The sequence below is a fragment of the Cervus canadensis genome, chromosome 1 (assembly GCF_019320065.1).
Source record: "Cervus canadensis isolate Bull #8, Minnesota chromosome 1, ASM1932006v1, whole genome shotgun sequence".
Classification (NCBI taxonomy): Eukaryota; Metazoa; Chordata; class Mammalia; order Artiodactyla; family Cervidae; genus Cervus; species Cervus canadensis.
This window is the reverse complement of record NC_057386.1, coordinates 75,996,896-76,015,861: the sequence shown is the minus strand read 5'-3', so window position 1 is coordinate 76,015,861 and position 18,966 is coordinate 75,996,896. Positions and strand designations below refer to the sequence as shown.

Sequence of the window (18,966 nt, the reverse complement as noted above, 5' to 3'; positions counted from 1 at the left end):
AAGAGAAATAGGAAAGAGTAAATAAACAGTTCCCTCGGATGGTCTGGAGGTCTTTCTCATGTTATCAGAGCCTGGACCTCTCAGTAGGGAAGAGGCTGAGGGGAACAAAATCTCATTAACTGGAGATGCAAATCAAGAAAGGGAGTGGTGGGACTTCCCTGGGAGTGATTAAGACTCCAAGCTGCACGGGGCACAGGTTCCATCCCCAATCAGGGAACTAACAGTTTAATGTCTGACTTCTGCCCTCACCGCCTACTTGTTCTGTGAGCTAGGAAAGATGCTTAGCCTTTTGTGCCTCTTCTTCTCCATGTGTGATAGGAAATAATAATAGTACTATTAATTTCATACATACAAAACTCTTAGAACTGTTGCTAGTACTTAGAAAACAGTCAGAAGGGCTAGCTGATTAACACTTTAGAACATAATATTTTTTTGGATGCCTTTTCAATTTCTTTGAAGTTTGCAATGGCATTTAATAGCATTTTACTCATAGGAGACCCTCTTACACCATTGGAGTAAATCCTTTCAAACCCTGATAGCTTTAGTAACTAAGCTTATGTATCATAGTATTTTAAATTTTTTGTTGTCATCTCTTCACAGCATCTTCACAGCATCTCCACCTGGAGTAGATTCCACCCCAAGAAACCAGTTTCTCATCTGTTAAAATTTTATCACAAGATTGCAGTGATCCAGGCATCTGCAGGCTCCATTTCTAATCCTAGTTCTCTTGCTATTTCCACTACGTCTGCAGTTATTTCCTCTGCTGACATCTTGAACCTTTCAAAGTCATCCCTGAGGGTTGGAATCAACTTCTTCTAAACTCCTGTTACTACTGATATTTTGACCTCTTCTCATGAATCACAAAAGTTCTTAATGGTATCTAGAATGGTGAATTCTTTTCATCAGTTTTTCAATTTACTGTGTCCAGATCCATCAGAGGAATCACTATCTATGACAGCTATAGCCTTACAAAAATGTATGTCTTAAATAATAAGACTTGGAAGTAGAAATGACTCCTTGATCTATGGGTTGCAGAATGGATGCTGTGTTAGCAGGCATGAAAACAACATTAATCTTGTCTATCTCTAAGAGTGCTCTTAGGTGACCAGATGCACCATCAGTGAGCACTAATATTTTGAAAGGGCAGTAGGTCTCAACAGTGGTCTTAAAATATTCAGTAAACCATGCTGTCAACAGATGTGCTATCATCCAGGCTTTATTGTTCCATTTATAGAGCCCAAGCATATTTCTGAAGAGTCCTAGGATCTTCAAAATGGTAAATGAGTATTGGCTTCAACTTAAAGTCATCAGCTGCATTCGCTCTTAACAAGAGAGTCAGTCTGTGCTTTGAAGCTGTGAAGCCAGGCACTGACTTCTCCTCTCTAGCTATGAAAGTCCTAGATGGCATCTTCTTCTAATAATGTGACTGTTTTGTCAACATTAAAAGTCTGTTGTTTATGTAGCCACCTTCTTTAATTGTCGCAGTGAGATCTTCTGGATAACCCGCTACAGGCTCTACATCAGCAATGCTGCTGCTTTGATGTTTTGGAGATGGCTTCTTTCCTCACTCCTCATAAATCAACCTCTGCTGTCCTCAAACTCGTCTTCTGCAGCTTCCTCACCATTCTGACCTTGAAGAGAGCTAAGACTTTGCTCTGGATTAGGCTTTAGCTTAAGGGGACGTTGTGTTTCATTTGATCTTCTATCCAGACCTCTATGCAACCAACCTAGACAGCATATTAAAAAACAGAGACATTACTTTGCCAACAAAGGTCCGTCTAGTCAAGGCTATGGTTTTTCCAGTGGTCATGTATGGATGTGAGAGTTGGACGGTGAAGAAAGTTGAGTGCCGAAAAATTGATGCTTTTGGACTGTGGTGTTGGAGAAGACTCTTGAGAGTCCCTTGGACTGCAAGGAGATCCAACCAGTCCATCCTAAAGGAGATAAGTCCTGGGTGTTCATTTGAAGGACTGATGCTGAAGCTGAACCTCCAATACTTTGGCCACCTCATGCGAAGAGTTGACTCATTGGAAAAGACCCTGAGGCTGGGAGGGATTAGGGTCAGGAGGAGAAGGGGACGACAGAGGATGAGATGGCTGGATGGCATCACTGACTCGATGGGCATGAGTTTGAGTAAACTTCAGGAGTTGGTGATGGACAGGGAGGCCTGGCGTGCTGCGATTCATGGGGTCGCAAAGAGTTGGACATGACTGAGCGACTGAACTGAACTGAACTGAAACTTTCTTCATTTTAGCAAAAAGTTTGTTTTGCCTTCTTATAACTTGTGTGTTCAGTGGAGGAGCACTTTTAATTTCCTTAAAGAACTTGTACTTTGCAAAATCTGGATTCCTATTTGGAGCAAGAGGCCTAGCTTTCAGTCTGTCTCAGCTTTACACACAACATGCCTTCCTCACTAAGCTTAATCATTTCTAGCTTTTGATTTAAAGTGAGAGATGTGTGATGCTTCCTTTCACTTGAACACTTGGAGGACATTGTAGGGTTATTAATTGGCCCAATTTCAATGCTATTGTGTCTCAGGGAAGAGGGCTGCCCAAAGAAAAGGAGACGGGGGAATAGCCAGTTAGTGGAACAGTCAACAGTCAGAAGACACACGTTTATTGATTTAGCTCCCTGTCTTTAAGTGGGCGCAATTCATGGAGCCCCCAAAACAACCCTAACAGTGACACCAAGGATCACTTGTCACAAATCACCATAACAAAGACAATAATGATGAAAAAGTTTGAAATACAGTGAAAATGGCCAAAATTCGGCACAGGGACAAGAAGTAGCAAATGTTGGCAGAATGGCCCTGATAGACTTCGTTGACCCAGGGTTGCCACCCCTTCAATTTATAAAACAAAATGCAATACTTGCAAAGCGCAATAAAACAAAGTATCCTGTAACAGTCAGTGAAAGTGAAAGCTGCTCATGCTGAGCAACTTTTACAGTCCATGTGACGGTAAAATACTTTTGGTGACTTTGATAGTCCATGTGACCCTGTATAGTCCATGGAATTCTCCAGGCCAGAATACTGGAGTGGGTAGTCTTTCCCTTCGCCAAGCAATCTTTCCAACCAATTGAACCCAGGTCTCCCACATTTGGGTAGATTCTTTACCAGCTGAGCTACAAGGGAAACCCTTGTAGCAGTCAAGAGTCATTCAATATTTCAGCAAATCACCTCGCAGATGGCAACACCACCCCCCATATGGGCTGCAGCATTGTGACTATCATGCTCCCGAGGCCTCTCCACAGGGGTGAAGCCTCAGGACTTCACTGTGGCTTAGGGGTCACAGTGCACAGGGCTTGAGTATTTACATATAGCAGTGCCCACTAATTCATTATCAATAATATGCCTTTCTTTTATATCAGTTAAGGTATGATGTTGACTTCTTTTTGAAGTGTCTGAACATGTTTATTAATTTTATTCAGGAGATTAAAGGGGCATTGCAAAACACTTGTCATAACAGAGATGTTAGTGTTAGCTCTCATAGGTCTGAAAACCACAGGTTTTTAGAGCCACACTCAGCACAGTTGTGGTTCCCAGACATTGCCCCTGAGATAAAGGAGTCAGGACGCCAAGAGCAGGCATTTCACTGGGTCTAAATTAGCCTATGCCCTCTCTTTGGTATTTAAATGCTCTGGTGGTCAGCCTGCGCCTGTCCTCAAGGGTCTTGATATCTACTTCATGATTAAGATAGTATGATTTGACAAGTTTCTGTAGAATACTTAACTTCTAGAGGAAAGACCATCTGTTCTTAGCCACATGTCAACGCCTCTCTCTCTTCCTGTAAAAGCTAGATCACTCCAGGAAAACCTCTTTCTGGGCTTTCTGTCCTCCTGCTCTGTGAAAAGACCAAGGCAAGCAGGCAAGAAGGATTGGAGGACGCCCTTTCATTGTGGTGCCTGCTGCCAGGTTGAGGGCTATCTCCCCAACCAGAACCATAGTCCAGAGGTTCTACCTGTCGGGTAGACATGACAGAATTAATCTGAGGCCCCACCTCCAGCCTGATTGCTATTAAGTCCTTTCATAAGGGGATCTGTTTACCCGCCTGACATGGGTAAAGAGAGAAGAGGAACAGCTGCAGAAAAACGCTGTGGTTGAGAAGGTCCTATATACCTAGAAGATGGTTTTGTCATAGGACAGTAGTGGGGAAGTTAGCAAGTAGAGTCTGTTTTCTGGGGGTAGGTCCTGATTTCAGTTTCATTCTATTAATTAGTATATTAGAATATGTTAACAGTGAAGATGTTAAGAGTCTGTTCTGGCAATATCAAGAAACAAGAAAGAGCCATTAAATCTTAAACTGCAATTAAGCTGTATGCAGAGACGTACTATTTCGCAAAGATTGTCTTCCTGTCTCTAGGAAGGATAAGAAAATGAAAAGGAACTGAGGGAGGGAGAGACAGAAGGAGGGAGAAAATCTTTGAGAAAAATTATTAATTAATATTGAGGAGATCTATAAAGGCTCATTATATTTTCAAAGTTAGTCACCATAATATTTCCTATCCCACAAGCTCCTCTGCAAAGGAGTGGGGTCCCATTCCCTTCCCCTTGAGTTAGACCCACTATGACAACAAAATAGTAATACCACCTTCTGCTGGAGAAGAGAAAATGTGAATATATGTCTAGAGTGTTAGTCGCCCAGTCGTGTCCACCTCTTTTGTGACCCAATGGACCATAGCCTGCCAGGCTCCTCTGGCCATGGGATTCTCCAGGCAAGAATACTGGAGTGGGTAGCCATTCCCTTCTCCAGGGGATCTTCTCAACCCAGGGATCAAACCCGAGTCTTCTGTACTGCAGGCAGATTCTTTACCATCTGAATCACCAAAGAGGATTATTTGGTACCAAACCCAGGCTGTACTCACTGGAACTGGGTCTTACAAAAATGGGTCAGTGGTAAAGACAAATTGGTAAAGTGTTGGCGAGTCAGTGAGGGTTGGTGGGCTAGAAGGCATCGGAGAAGAGGCAGGAAGAAGAGGCAGGAAGCACAGACCCCGCTGGGAGGCAGGAGGAGCAGGTTGACCGGAGCTGGAGCTGGAAAGGCGACCAGGGTGGAATCTTAATGAGAAAGGCTGTTATTGACCAGATTATATTGGTGTAGTCAGAATAAAGTCATTGGCGGAGACCTTTGAGCAGCTGACAGTGACCTTGGGCTGCAGGGTAGAGGACAGCTCTGCTGACTCACTGCAATGCCTCCCTGGATCCTTCCCTGGATCTGTTCCTTGCCCTTTCTTTTGTTGTTGTTGTATAGTCGCTAAGTCACGTCCAAGTCTGTGAACCCCTGGACTGGAGCCTGTCAGGCTCCTCTGTCCATGGGACTCTCCAGGCAAGAACACTGGAGTGGGTTGCCGTTTCCTTCTCCAGGGGATCTTCCCCTCCCAGGGATCAAACCCGTGTCTCCAGCACTGCAGGCAGATTCTTTCCTGCTGAACCACCAGGGAAGCCCGCCCTTTCTCTACCCTGTTCTGAATCAGTCTTCCCCTTGTTGGCTGTCCTTCCGAGACTGGAGGCTAGGAGGCACTGATTGGTGGATAGAGGGCAGGTTAGGGAGGGAGAAGCCGCTACCTCTCTCCTTCTCAGCAGCTCTGAAACCTTCCTGGCTGCAACGGTTGCCCCGTGAGTCAGTCCACTGTGGTTCTAGCCTGCACCCGGTGACAAGGCGCCCCCATCCAGCTCTAGGACCCCCTCCCCTCTGTCCTCTGCCCCGCGGCAGTGTCCGCTTTCCACACTGCGGTCCCTGCATGCCGCAATGACCCCTGCCCCTGGCTGGACTCGGGCTATTCTACCCCCTGTGTAATCCATCCCTGTAGCCAAGACCTCTGTTTCAAATTAACTGGTGGTTTCCTGTTTCCTGGCTAGATCCTGACTGATACCCTGCGCTGGTCTCAGGAGCGGGTGAGTTCTGAGGCAGGGGGAAAGCTGCTAAGGACCAGCACGGGGACACCTTGCTGGAAGAGATTTATTGGAAAGCACAAGGTCTTCGGAACAAATGGGTGTGTGCTGGCCTGTCTATTCCCATCTTCTCCAGAACCACAACAGCTGTTGCCTTAAGAGAGGCACTTTAAAGAGAAATAAGGAGAGGAGGTCGCTTCCCCGCTGGCCCAGCAGGTAAAGAATCGGCCTGTGATGCAGGAGACTTGGGTTTGACCCCTGGGTTGGGGAGATCCCCTGGAGAAGGGCATAGCAACCCACTCCAGTATTCTTGCCTGGAGAATCCCCATGATCAGAGGAGCCTGGTGGGCTCCATGGGGTTGCAAAGAGCTGGAGACGCCTGAAGTGACTGAGCACACAGCACAAAGACAGGAGGACCCTAGTTAAAGAATTCGCTAAAACAGTCCCACCAAGGGCCCTAGAGATAGGATGCAGCTTATGTCAAGTCAGTTTAGAAACAACCAAAAGTGCTCTGGTGGGCATTGATGAATCACTGAATTATCACAGCATTCTTGGTCCCATGTAATATTTGTACCCTGTGTCTGGTTTCAAACAGAACAGAGAATAGTGTTGAGTGTCTCTAATTTAATATTCTGATAATATTTCTACCACATCAAATTCCCACCAGGACACATGTGTACAAATGAATCATTATCATTTTTCCCCTTACCCCAGCCAAGCCACTCGGGCCTCTGCTAAGAAACGTTGATAAAAGTGATGAAAAACAAAACAAAGCATACATTATAATGTCATTAAAAAAATAATAATAAAAGGTTTCCAGGAGATCCTTTGTTGCACTGGAAGAGCACAAGCTGCATGCTTAAACAACTTTTCACTTTCCCCTTTGGATAATCACAGACAACGATGCAACCAAAATAATTCTTGGCCTGCCGCTGAGGCTATCACTGAGCTCCTGCCGATGTGTGGTATCAGTCAGAGAGCCCAGGATTTCAGAGGGGGCACGGCCCTGGAGACATGAGACGGGGCATCGCTCAGGTCTCCTGTGCATCCATTCAGAGAAAACGTGAGCATCCCGTTTGAATGGGCTGAACCAGGACCTCATCACCTCCCTGGGGATGGCAGCAGTCATATACCTGTCTCATGGGCACCGCAGTGGGAGAGAGAAATACCATCTGGGATTGTGTCCTTGGGGGATGTGATTTTTCATGCTGGGTAATGAACCTGCAACAGGGAAGGGCATTGCACTGTGGATTTTACTGTACCAGGCGATTCTGACAGGTATATGGACACTTATTCCCACTCCCAGTCATAAGATGAAGATGGCAGTGAGGGAGCTGCTTGGCTTGCAATGATGTACTTGGGGAGAGGACTTCACAGCAGACATTCAGAACAGAGGCTAACAGGGTAAAATCAGAAAGTCAGAGGGTTGTTTGCTTATTTGTTCCATTCCCTCACTAGAAACAAGGCTGCAACCAAACATGTGGCAGTTTAAAAACATAGCCAACAGACCCTGAATTGAGCTGTGTTTGAAGTGTAAATTACACCCTGAATTGTGAAGGTCTAATATGATAAAAAGAACATAAATCTTATAACCTTTATAGTGATCATATTTGGATATATTGGGTTAATTAAAATCCACTCCTAAAATTAAAAACAAAACATGGCCAGCAAGCTTTCTGACACATCTTCCATTAAGACATGGGACCCTTATCTCTTACCCCTGAGGTGGGGAGAGGTGCTTGTAAGTGCTTTGATCAACAGAGTACTGCAGAAGTGACAAAATGGGACTTCTGGGGCTGGGTCATAAAAGGCTGTGCAGCTTTCACCCTGTGAACTGGACAGACTTTCTCAGAACCTTAAGCTGCCATTTAACAGGAGTCTGTTTACCCCGAAGCAGCTACGTGGAGAGACCACTTAGAGGCATTCCCGTGGACAGTCCCAGTGGCACCTAGCCTTCAAACCAAGGTACCAGACAAGTGAAGGAAGTGGCCTAATAGCCAGGTAAATAGCTTTGGGTGGCTTCCATCCACACCCCATGAAGCAGATCAACCAGCCAAGAAAATGAAGTGTTCATCGGTCAGTCATGTCCGACTCTTTGTGACCCCATGGACTGTAACCTCTGTACGTGGGATTCTGCAGGCAAGAATTCCAGCAGGAATGGGAAGCCATTCCCTTCTCCAGGGGATCTTCCCCACCCAGGGTTCAAACCTGGGTCTCCTGCATTGTGGGCAGATTCTTTACCATCTGAGCCACCAGGGATTGTTATTTTAATCCACTGTGTTTGGCAGTAATTTTTCATGCGGCAACAGCTAAGTAGAAGATATTCCTTACTAGACAAATCTTTAAATCTACTCCCAAGTGTATGGTAGCAAGTAGAGCTTGCCACACACTAAATGTTTCAATGTCAAACGGCCATCAGCACCTTTTATTGAGGGCCTCTTGCAAACCCCAGTGCTGTGTGGAATATGAGGCATACGGTTCAGTCTCTGACCTACAGGATCTGATAAAATAATAATTACGGGATATCATTTATTAAATGATGGCTGTGAATTAGGCTAATGACTCTCAACGTTGGTGCTGACACAGCAGTGTCAGGTTCACCTTGCAATGTGTTAGAAATCCATGTTTTCCTGCTACTTATGGAATTACAAACTTGGGGGGCAGGCCCAGTAACATGTATTTTAGTAAAACCAGCAGGTAATTCTAATGCACACTATAGTCTGAGGACTGCAAGCACTGTACTTACTTTATCTTCCCGAGTCCTCACTGTAACCCTGGGCATCTCGACTGACATTCTGGGTGAGATCACTCTTGTTGCCGGTGACTGCTCTGTGCAGTGCAGGATGTTTGGCAACATCTCTGGTCTCTACTCTAGAGGCGAGCAGCACCACTTTCCCCAGCTCTGACAACTAAGAACGTCACCAGACATTGCCACATGTCTCCTGGGAGTTAGAAGTCATCTCCTGTGGAGAACCACTACCTTAGCCCTATGAGGGAGTGTTTTAAAATACACCCAGGATTAGTTTTAGTCAGGTATGGAAAGACATGCAGATGCAGAAATGACTGTCATAGAGGAAGAAGATTTTACTTACATTTCCCTAGAAACAGTAGTTGGCATGCCAAGGGGAGGCCATTTGGGGAAACACCAGGGTCAGTCAGGAGACAGAGGCAACAGGGGAAATCACGGGCAAGCACATTTATTATGGCTTCTGTGGGAAGAAAGGGGTGAAGCAGGGAAAGCAGGCATAGAACTGGACGGTTCGAATAATTTTAGTGGGTTCTGGGGCCTAGGGCCTGTGTCTAGTTGCCCTGGAGCAGTACCCTTTGGGCAGGGTACTCGTGGTCCAGATAAATGTGAGAGTCCGTAAGGGAGGCGGTCGGTGGTGCAGAATCTGGGTTGGCTGGTTTGTATAGGAGAGGTGTGTCTGCCGGTCAGTCCCTTGCCAATTCTAGGAATTGGCTAGCCCTGGGAGGGACAGTTTCTCCAGAGTCAAAGGCCCCAGATGTCAAAGCATCAAAATAAAATAAAAACATGCTTAATGCAAATAGACACCATTACCTAGTTACAGATGGCAAAGCCGAAGTCCAAAGAGCTGAAGTCCAAACCTGCCATAGATCATGTCTCGCCAAGGGGAGAACCCAGATTGAAACCTAGGTCTACAGGACCCCTCCAGCCATGCTCTGACCCCCATGCTATACTGCTGTTCATCTAGCTAATTAAGTATGGGCGTACCTACAACTATACAGAAAGATAATTGACAAAGGAGGAGGAGGATTTCTATATAAAATAATTACACTCAGCCATGAGAAGAAGAAGAGATCAATTGTAATGGTCAAACAAGTCTCGGTGGGGGAAAAAAAATGTTATTCGGATGACTGATACCCCACTCAGTGGTGACAAGGTCATCGGGCTTGCTGGGTGGGTCTTGAAAGTTGGAGAGAATGCCGCTGGGCAAAATGGAGGAGGGAGACTATTCTGAAAAGACAGGAAATGATGCGCTCGCAAGGCTCAAAGGCAGTAACGTGCCAGGTCTGATGAAAACCCCAAGTGTTAATAGGCTGCCTTGGTTACTTGAAAGTCAATTAGAAGGAAAGGGAAAAGGGAGCTGCAGCTGGGTGCCACCCACTTTAATAAGCTAAATCCATCAGAAGCAGTGCCTGAACATACAAAACATTCAGTGTGATGGGCTGGACAGCAACGAAATACCTCCCACCTAGGAACAGCGCCATCATTTAAATGCCTGGGCAAGATGAAAGGCAGCGTCAGAATCAAGCTGGAAATTTCCACTTCAACATCTTGCAAGATAATCAGCTAGGCTGGGAATCTGTGACCAACGGGGAGAACACAGACAAAGAAAGTTCGGACTGAACAGGGCGTCAAAGGTTCTGACAGGTGGAATTGACAGCCACTCGTTCATGTGGCTGTTTCTGGGTGCTTCTGCTGGGCCAGGCACTGTGCAAGGTGATGGGGAATTAGAAATCATTAGCCATGTTTATGAAAGTGGGTCTCTGCTATTGAGGGAGTCTCTGCAGCACCAGAGAGTATAGAGTATAGAGGAGGCTTTGGTCCAGCCCAGCCTTGGAGAGGCGTGATGAATGGGCACCTGTCTGCGCTGAAATTTCAAGAGGCACCGCAGAGATGCTGGCAGCACAAGTCTCCCACTGTCTCTGGGGGCAGTCTCCCCTGGCGTCATCACAGGTGGGTCCAAATCACTGAGGGCTGGTGGGATTGACAAGGCACACTATCGCTGGGTCCCAGCCCCAAAGATGCTGATTCCCTGGGTGATAAGGAAACACCACCTTAAACCCTTGATAACTCTGTCAATCCCTTGCTTAACAGTTAACATTTCAGCAGCTGGAATTTGGCAAGAATGTAACTAGAAAGTAAGCTGGAGAAGGGTAGAGATGTTTGTCTGTTTTGTTCACTGCTATATCCACACTGTCTGGCCCATATTCTACACTTAATAGGTCTTTTTGAATGAAGAAATTGGACACATAGGCATGGCAGAGGTAGGGGAAAGGAAGAAGTCATATCAAGAAAAAACAAGAAGTGGGACTTCCCTGGCTGTTCAATGGTTAAGACGCCACACTTCCACTGCAGGGAGTGCCGGTTCGATGCCTGGTCGAGGAACTAAGATCCCACATGTCTCAAACTGTGGCCAAAAAAGTGAAAAACAGAAAAAGGAAAAAAAAAAAAAAACCAAAACAGCAAGAAGAAAGGGGAACTCTGAATAAGGGAGGTGGGAGGATGTTAAGTATGAACCTGGCTTTTACCAAAGTTCTGCTGGTGTGGGGGAGAAAACCACAGGTCTCCACTCTGCTGAACTAGAATTCCAAGTTAAATTCCAACTTGAGCCATAGTTCTAAGAAACACTGTGCTTAGGGAACAATGACCATTCAGTACTTTTCCAACCTGATAAAGGCTCCTCTATCTTTCTACTTCTAATCCTCAGCCCAGGCCTTGTTCAGAAACCACAAATGCCAACATTTCCAAGCTACAGGAATTCTCTCTCAAGGCCCCACCTGCTTATACAGTTCTAAGTGAATTGGAGTCCTGCACTGGCCCAGAAATACCCTCCCTCTTCCAACCTCCCTCCAGGGGGAGGAAGGGCGCGCCTGCCTGAAAGCAGTGTGACAGGAGCAGATCTTGGAAAGGATGGAGAGAAAAATCAGGACGTCTCACCGAGTTAGGCAAACACCCCATCAAACACCTGGCCTGAAGGACTGTGTTGTAGGGTTTCATAAAATCTTTTCAATGGGAAATGCTGTTTTACTCAATGTCTATCAGGCGTGAGGTTTTCAACCCAGCTTTTCCCCCCTTAAATCCTCATGTCCTTGAAAGAATCCTCAGTTCTGGTTTCAAATCTAATTCACTCTTCTATTCACACATCTTCTTGGGAAAGATACTTTTTCTTATCCATTTTCCCACTTTTATTACACTTTTCACTCATCATTTCTGTCTGTTTGGCCTAGTTCTCCTTTTGATTCGGGCCAGCCATGGGTGGGCCTCCAGAGGTAGGCAGGAAGGTAGCTGGTGTTTTAATAGAACCAAGCAGATCACAAAATGTCTGTCAAACGAATATGTCTGCCTCAAGCTTCCCACTCTGATGGGGCTCAGTGCTAAGCTCTGATTTGCTCTAGTTAAAAAAAAAAATTCCCCCAATTTCACTGTCAAGATTTTGAGAAGCATTCTCATGGTTTTAAAGAGATTATTGCATAATTTGTTCATGTTTAAAGAATTATATTGTTAAATAAATTTAGCTCTCCAGATTCTAAATGACAAAAACAAGTGAAGTTACATCATTTGAATTATGAAGTGATAATGTCTTCCAATTCTGCCCCAATCAAAAGTGTAACAGTTTAAAGCTTATAATAATCATGTTCAAACATATTCAGATTATAATTACTTTTCTTCTGATAATGATAGCCCGTCTGATTGGATGATTACCTATTTGACTTTGATAAGTCTCAGAGGTCAAAAAAGGGATAATTGCAGACATCTGTTTTCTATGGAAAATATAATCTCAGAAAATAGTGTTTAAAGTGACATCTGCAAATATGTGTTTTAGAAAGAAACTCGCTGCACATTTAAAATCATTGGGAAAAGAAGCAATTCCTAAGCTACTCCGTATCACTCTGTCTTTGTAAATAGAAGAACAAGTTTAACTTACTAGTATTCATGTATGCATAAGTAATTAAAAGCAGCATGATTATATTTTGTACAGGTAGAATTAGAAATGGAAATAGACTGCGAGAAAGGAATTTGAAGGAGTCTATGTTAGAAAATGATACAGAGGCTCTTTCTCTTTACTTTGGCTTAATTCAGTCTAGACAGACATAGGTGTAACCATTTACCTGGTTGGTTTTTATTTTGAAATTGGAGCTGGAAGACTCTTTGCCCTTGATTTCTCCCTGTAGGTGACCATCTCTACTTGTGAGATTACTGTTAGTGGAGGAAGAGCTCATTCCTGGAGGCCATGATTCTTTCTGTACAGGAGGACCAATTCCTCTCTCTGCAGGTGCATCAACATCCCAGCCCTCTTAAGAAGATGTCAAGAACCACTCCCTCCCTCCAGCCAGCAGCTGCATTCTACAGTAAAAATGGAGAACTCTTAAAAATATTTCTTTCCATGCACAGTATAACTCCCTTGGTTTTTTTTTTAATTGAGTTGTTATTTTATATTGGAGTATAGTTGATTTACAATGTTGTGCTTGTTTTAGGTGTATTGCAACTTGAGTCATTCATACATACATACATCTATTCTCTTTCAAATTCTGCTCCCATATATGTTATTACATACTGTTGTGAACAGTTCTCTGTGCTATTCAGTAGGTCCTTGTTGATTATCTAGTTTATATACATACATATTAGTGTGTATATGTTAATCCCAACCTCCTAACTTATCCCTCCCTTCATTTCCCCTCTGGTAACTATAAGTTTGTTTTCTACATCTGTGAATCTGTCTCTGTTTTGTAAATTAGTTTGCTTGTGTTTATTTGTGTCAAGTTTTAGACTCCACCTATAAGTGATATCATATGATATTCACCTTTCTCTGTCTGACTCACTTAACTGGTATAATAATCTCCAGCTCCATCTATGTTGCTGCAAATGGCATCATTTCATTCTTTTTCGGAGAGTAATATTTCATTGTATATATGTGCCACATCTTCTTTATCCATTCATCTGTTGATTGACATTTTGGTTGCTTCCATGTCTTAGTTATTGTAAACAGCAGTGCAACGAATGTTGGGGTGCATGTGTTTTTACGAATTACGGTTTTCTATGAATATACGCCCAGGAGTGGGATTGCCAGCTTATATGGCAATGTGTAATCTCTTAAGGAATGTATGCAGGTCAGGAAGCAAGTTAGAACTGGACATGGAAAAACAGACTAGTTCCAAATCAGGAAAGGAGTACATCAAGGCTATATATTGTCATCCTGCTTATTTAACTTATATGTAGAGTACATCATGAGAAATGCTGGGCTGGATGAAGCACAAGCTGGAATCAAGATTGCTGGGAGAAATATCAATAACCTCAGATATGCAGATGACACCACACGTGGCAGAAAGTAAAGAAGGTCTAAAGAGCCTCTTGATGAAAGTGAGAGGAGAGTGAAAAAGTTGGCTTAAAGCTCAACATTCAGAAAACTAAGATCACGGCATCCCATCCCATCAGTTCAGTTTGCTTCAGTTCAGTCGCTTAGTCATGCCCGACTCTTTACAACCCCATGAACCGCAGCACGCCAGGCCTCCTTGTCCATCACCAACTCCCGGAGTCCACCCAAACTCATGTCTATTGAGTCAATGATGCCATCCAACCATCTCATCCTCTGTTGTCCCCTTCTCCTTCTGCCCTCAATCTTTCCCAGCATCGGGGTCTTTTCAAATGAGTCAGCTCTTCACATCAGGTGGCCAAAGTATTAGAGTTTCAGCTTCAACATCAGTCCTTTCAATGGACACCCAGGATTGACCTCCTTTAGGATGGCCCATCACTTCATGGCAAATAGATGGGGAAACAATGGAAACAGAGAAGACTTTATTTTTTTGGGCTCCAAAATCACTGCGGATGGTGACTGCAGCCATGAAATTAAAAGACGCCTGCTCCTTGGAAGAAAAGTTATGACCAACCTAGACAGCATATTAAAAAGCAGAGACATTACTTTGTCAACAAAGGTCCAACTAGTTAAAGCTATGGTTTTTCCAGTAGTCATGTATGGATGTGAGAGTTGGACTATAAAGGAAGCTAAGTGCCGAAGAACTGATGCTTTTGAATTGTGGTGTTGGGGGAAATTCTTGAGAGTCCCTTGGACTGCAAGGAGATCCAACCAGTCCATCCTAAAGGAGATCAGTCCTGAATAGTCATGGAAGGGCTGAAGCTGAAACTCCAATACTTTGGCCACCTCATGAGAAGAGCTGACTCATTTGAAAAGACCCTGATGCTGGGAAAGATTGAAGGTAGGAGGAGAAGGGGATGACAGAGGATGAGATGGTTGGATGGCATCACCGACTCAACAGACATGAGTTTAGGCAAACTTCTGGAGTTGGTGATGGACAAGGAGGCCTGGCATGCTGCAGTCCATGGGATCACAAAAAGTCAGACATGATTGAGTGACTGAACTGAACTGATGTGTACTTTTTGAAGGAATCTCCATAATGCTCTCCAAAGTGCCTGTTAAAAAAAACTTCCTTGGTTTTAATTCATTAACTCAGAGTCTTTTTTAATTCATGCAAGACCTGGGTTATTACTTTTGCCAGATTAAGCAACTTTCACCAAGCACTTTGCTTTCTTTCCAAAAGGCTTCATGGCTCTCCAGCATCTATAGAAAGTATTCCAAACTTCTCAGAAATTCATGATCTTTCATCACCTGACCCTAATCTATTTTTTTAAAAAGACTTTTATACTGTTTTAAAGGTTACTTTCCACTTATAGTTATTACAAAATATTGACTATATTCCCTGTGTTATACAATAAATCTTTGAGTCTTACTTACACCAGAGTTTGCAATTCCCACTCTCCTGTCCCTATATTCCCCCTGCCACTGGTAAGCACTAGTTTGTTCTCTATATCTGTGAGTCTGCTTCTTAAATGTTACATTCATTAGTTTCCTGCATTTTTTAGATTCCACATGTAAGCAATATCACTGTCTTTTTCTGACTGACTTATTTCACTTTAGCATAACACCCTCCATCCATCCATGTTGCTGCAAATGCCAAAGTTTCATTCTTTTTTATGGTAGAGTAGTATTCCACTGCATATATACATATGCATGTACCTATCTATCTACCACTTCCCTTTCATACATCTGTTGATGGACACTTATGTTGTTTCCATGTCTTCTAACCTATTTTTCTTAATCCTTGTCTTCCACATCAGGGGTCCCCAACCCCCAGGCCACAGGCTGGAATGGGTCCATGGCCTGTTAGGAACCAGGCTGCACAGTAGGAATGAGTGGTGGGTGAGTGAGTGAAGCATCATCTGTATTTACAGCCACTACTCACTGTTCGCATTACCACTGTGCTCCACCTCCCGTCACAACAGAAACAGCAGCGTTAGATTCTCACAGGCGCACAAAACCTAAATGTAATGCACTTGAAAGTGAAAGTGAAAAGTGAAAGTGAAGTTGCTCAGTCGTGTCTGACTCTTTGTGACCCCATGGACTGTAGCCTACCAGGCTCCTCCGTCCATGGGATTTTCCAGGCAAGAGTACTGGAGTGGGTTGCCATTTCCTTCTCCAGGGGATCTTCCCAACCCAGGGATTGAACCCGGGTCTCCTGCATCACAGACAGATGCTTTACCATCTGAGCCACCAGGGAAGCCCCAATGCACTTGAGTCATCCCCAAACCATCCCCCACCCCGGTCCACGGAAAAATTGTCCTCAGCAAAACTGGTCCCCGGTGCCAAAAATATTGGGGATCCCCAACAAACTCCCCTCCTTGGTTAAATCTGTTTCCCACCAAGGGATATTAATCTTTCTTTCTTCTAGTCTAAATCTTTAGTGATACCATTACACTTACCTAGGATTTTCTCTACATCATCTCTGCCTGTTCATCTTTTCTTGCTGGTTGTTGCTTACTTTTAGCACCTCAAGTGCACAAAACTGGGTAAGTCACAATCTTCTTTTAAAACACACTAGTATGATCGGTCCATTCGAGAGCCTCTTTTATATTTATTCATATTTACATGAATATGAGGGATTGTACACATTACAATGTATAATTACAATACGTAGAAGTACCTATTAAAATTTGACCCAAGTCTACCTTAAATCCTGTCTTTTCAATAAGCTCTTTATCTGTACACATAGGCATGATGACCCCACTAAGAGGGCTCTTTCCCTCCTTTGAATTATTACCGTATTTATTAGCTTGAGTCCAGACCGCTGCTTGCACGAACCATAACTCATGCCGCTCGGTGCCAGGGTTGTGCGTGCACACAGCCGCAGCCGTAGTTAGCTGGGGCCTGCTACGGAGGGCATGCCCGGGCCTTTGTTCCAGCTCTACAGCAGCCCTTACCAAACTGTGTTGTATCTTACTGCGTTTTCTGTTCTTCAAGAAGGAGTTCGGTTCCTCGCGGCCAGACCCAGTTTCTCATTCATCTTCGTATTCCAAGGGCCAACCACAGCGCCCGACAAATAATGTTTGGCAAACAATCACTGAGTTGTTTTTAGTTTCCCAGGTGGCGCTAGTGGTAAAGAACCTGCTTGCCAATGCAGATAGATGTAAGAGACGCTGGTTTGATCCCTGGGTCAGGAAGATCCCCTGGGGGAGGGCACGGCAACCCACCCCAGAATACTTGCCTGGAGAACCCATGGGCAGAGGAGCCTGGCGGGCTGCAGTCCATAGGGTTGCACAGAGTTGCACACGACTGAAGCCACTTAGCACACTTTGAGTATTTTAGGGAAATTATAAACTCCTGGGAAGCACTGAAGGAGCTACAAAATTTCAGGCAAGAGATGTACCGATGACTTACTTTCTCACAGTGCCTAGCAAAGTACTGAGCAGTACTCAATAAATATGTACTGATCGACTGATGCTTAAACTTTTTCAGCAGATGAATAAACTATATATATTAGGGAGGGTGACCAACTTATATAGGTTTTCTCCTAACCATCCCAGTTTTAAAACAAAGAGTTCTGTGTCCAGGAGTTACCCTGCCCGCGTGTGTGCTAAGTCACTTCAGTCATGTTCGACTCTTTATGACCCTATGGACTGTAACCTGTCAGGCTCCTCTATCCCTGGGACTCTCCAGGAAAGAATACTGGAGTGGGATGCCATGCCCTCTTCCAGGGTATCTTCCCGACCCAGGGATCCAACCCTTGTCTCATAAGTTCTCCCGCATTGGCAGGTGGATTCTTTACCATTAGCACCCACTGGAAAGCTGTGGAGTTACCCTGGGTCCCAGGAAAACCAAGATCTGCATAGAGTTCTCATGTACATAGCAACAACATAAACGCTATTATTTTTCTCCCTCCTAGTTAAAGGTTTTTAAGGACCACTCTTGCGATCTTCATTTGAGTTTCTGTATTTCAGAAAGTGACTTCTAAAAAGGCTTATTGGAAAACCTTATTTCAAGGGAAAAAGCCTAAAATCCAGGCTCTTTAGGATTAAATTTTTAAAATGTATTGCTATTATTCAGCTCAACACAGACTCCAGCAGTAATCGATGTTCCTTCACCTTCCGGTGGAGGCCACACCCCTTGAGGCTGCAAGCCCCTCCCACTGAGGGGAGGTGCCTACTGTGAGTTGCCAAGTCCCTTCTGTTTAAGACCAGCCTCCTTGGATCCCCTTGGAAATCTTTTATTAAATCTAAGAATTTTCATATTCTCCACACTCTCCCATTTTTATTCCATTCCACATCCATTGTTATTGAGGGAATATTTACTTGCTACTGAAGGGAATCTTACGGGAGGTACAGTCAATAATTTCATCAAGAAATAACTTATCTTTGCACTTTTGGCATAAAAGGGAGGGAAATAGTTTCACTCAAGGAGCCTACGAGCTTTTGAAGAATATTTACAAAGAGATATTTTTAGACAAACAAAGAGATTATTATTTTCCCATTTTAGTAGAAAGGCAGCATAAAAACAAGTGGGACGAAACAACAGAAAACAGTAGAGACATATCCAGAGAATGTGATGGTCATTGATTTCTGTATTAGTCACTTAACAAATGTGGATGTGTACTTGTTTCTAGTAAAGGGCTCAAATTATTATCCTGGATGTAACTTACATGATTAGAGATTTGTTGGCCCCCTAAGAAGAGGAAGACAGTGAAACCAATACAAAAATTAAACCCAGAATTTTTATTTTGTCAAAGGTGACAAAACTTCTAGCAAAAGCAAATTTTTACCATAGTCGTTTCTGGAAATTTGGTACACTTGCAATTCACACCATTTATATAATTTTGTGGTTACAATTTTGCCTCTTTTGAGATCTCTATGTGAACTACACCTGATTGGCAAGGCTGTGATTCCCTTTTATGCCAGGAAATTAACATCCAGCTAATAATCATTTCCACTCCCTGACATAACTCTGGTCCTAATGGTACTCACTTCTTATCCAGGCAACTGCAAT

At 43.9% G+C, this 18,966-nt stretch overlaps 1 long non-coding RNA gene and 1 other non-coding gene across 2 annotated transcripts in view; both read right to left on the bottom strand.

Annotated features, from left to right (window-relative positions):
• Window positions 1–18,966, bottom strand: part of LOC122452392 — a 123,719-nt gene that overhangs the window by 21,257 nt on the left and 83,496 nt on the right. The window lies entirely within an intron of this gene.
• Window positions 16,136–16,207, bottom strand: TRNAH-GUG. The gene has a single exon. It is a non-coding gene; the product is annotated as a tRNA-His (tRNA).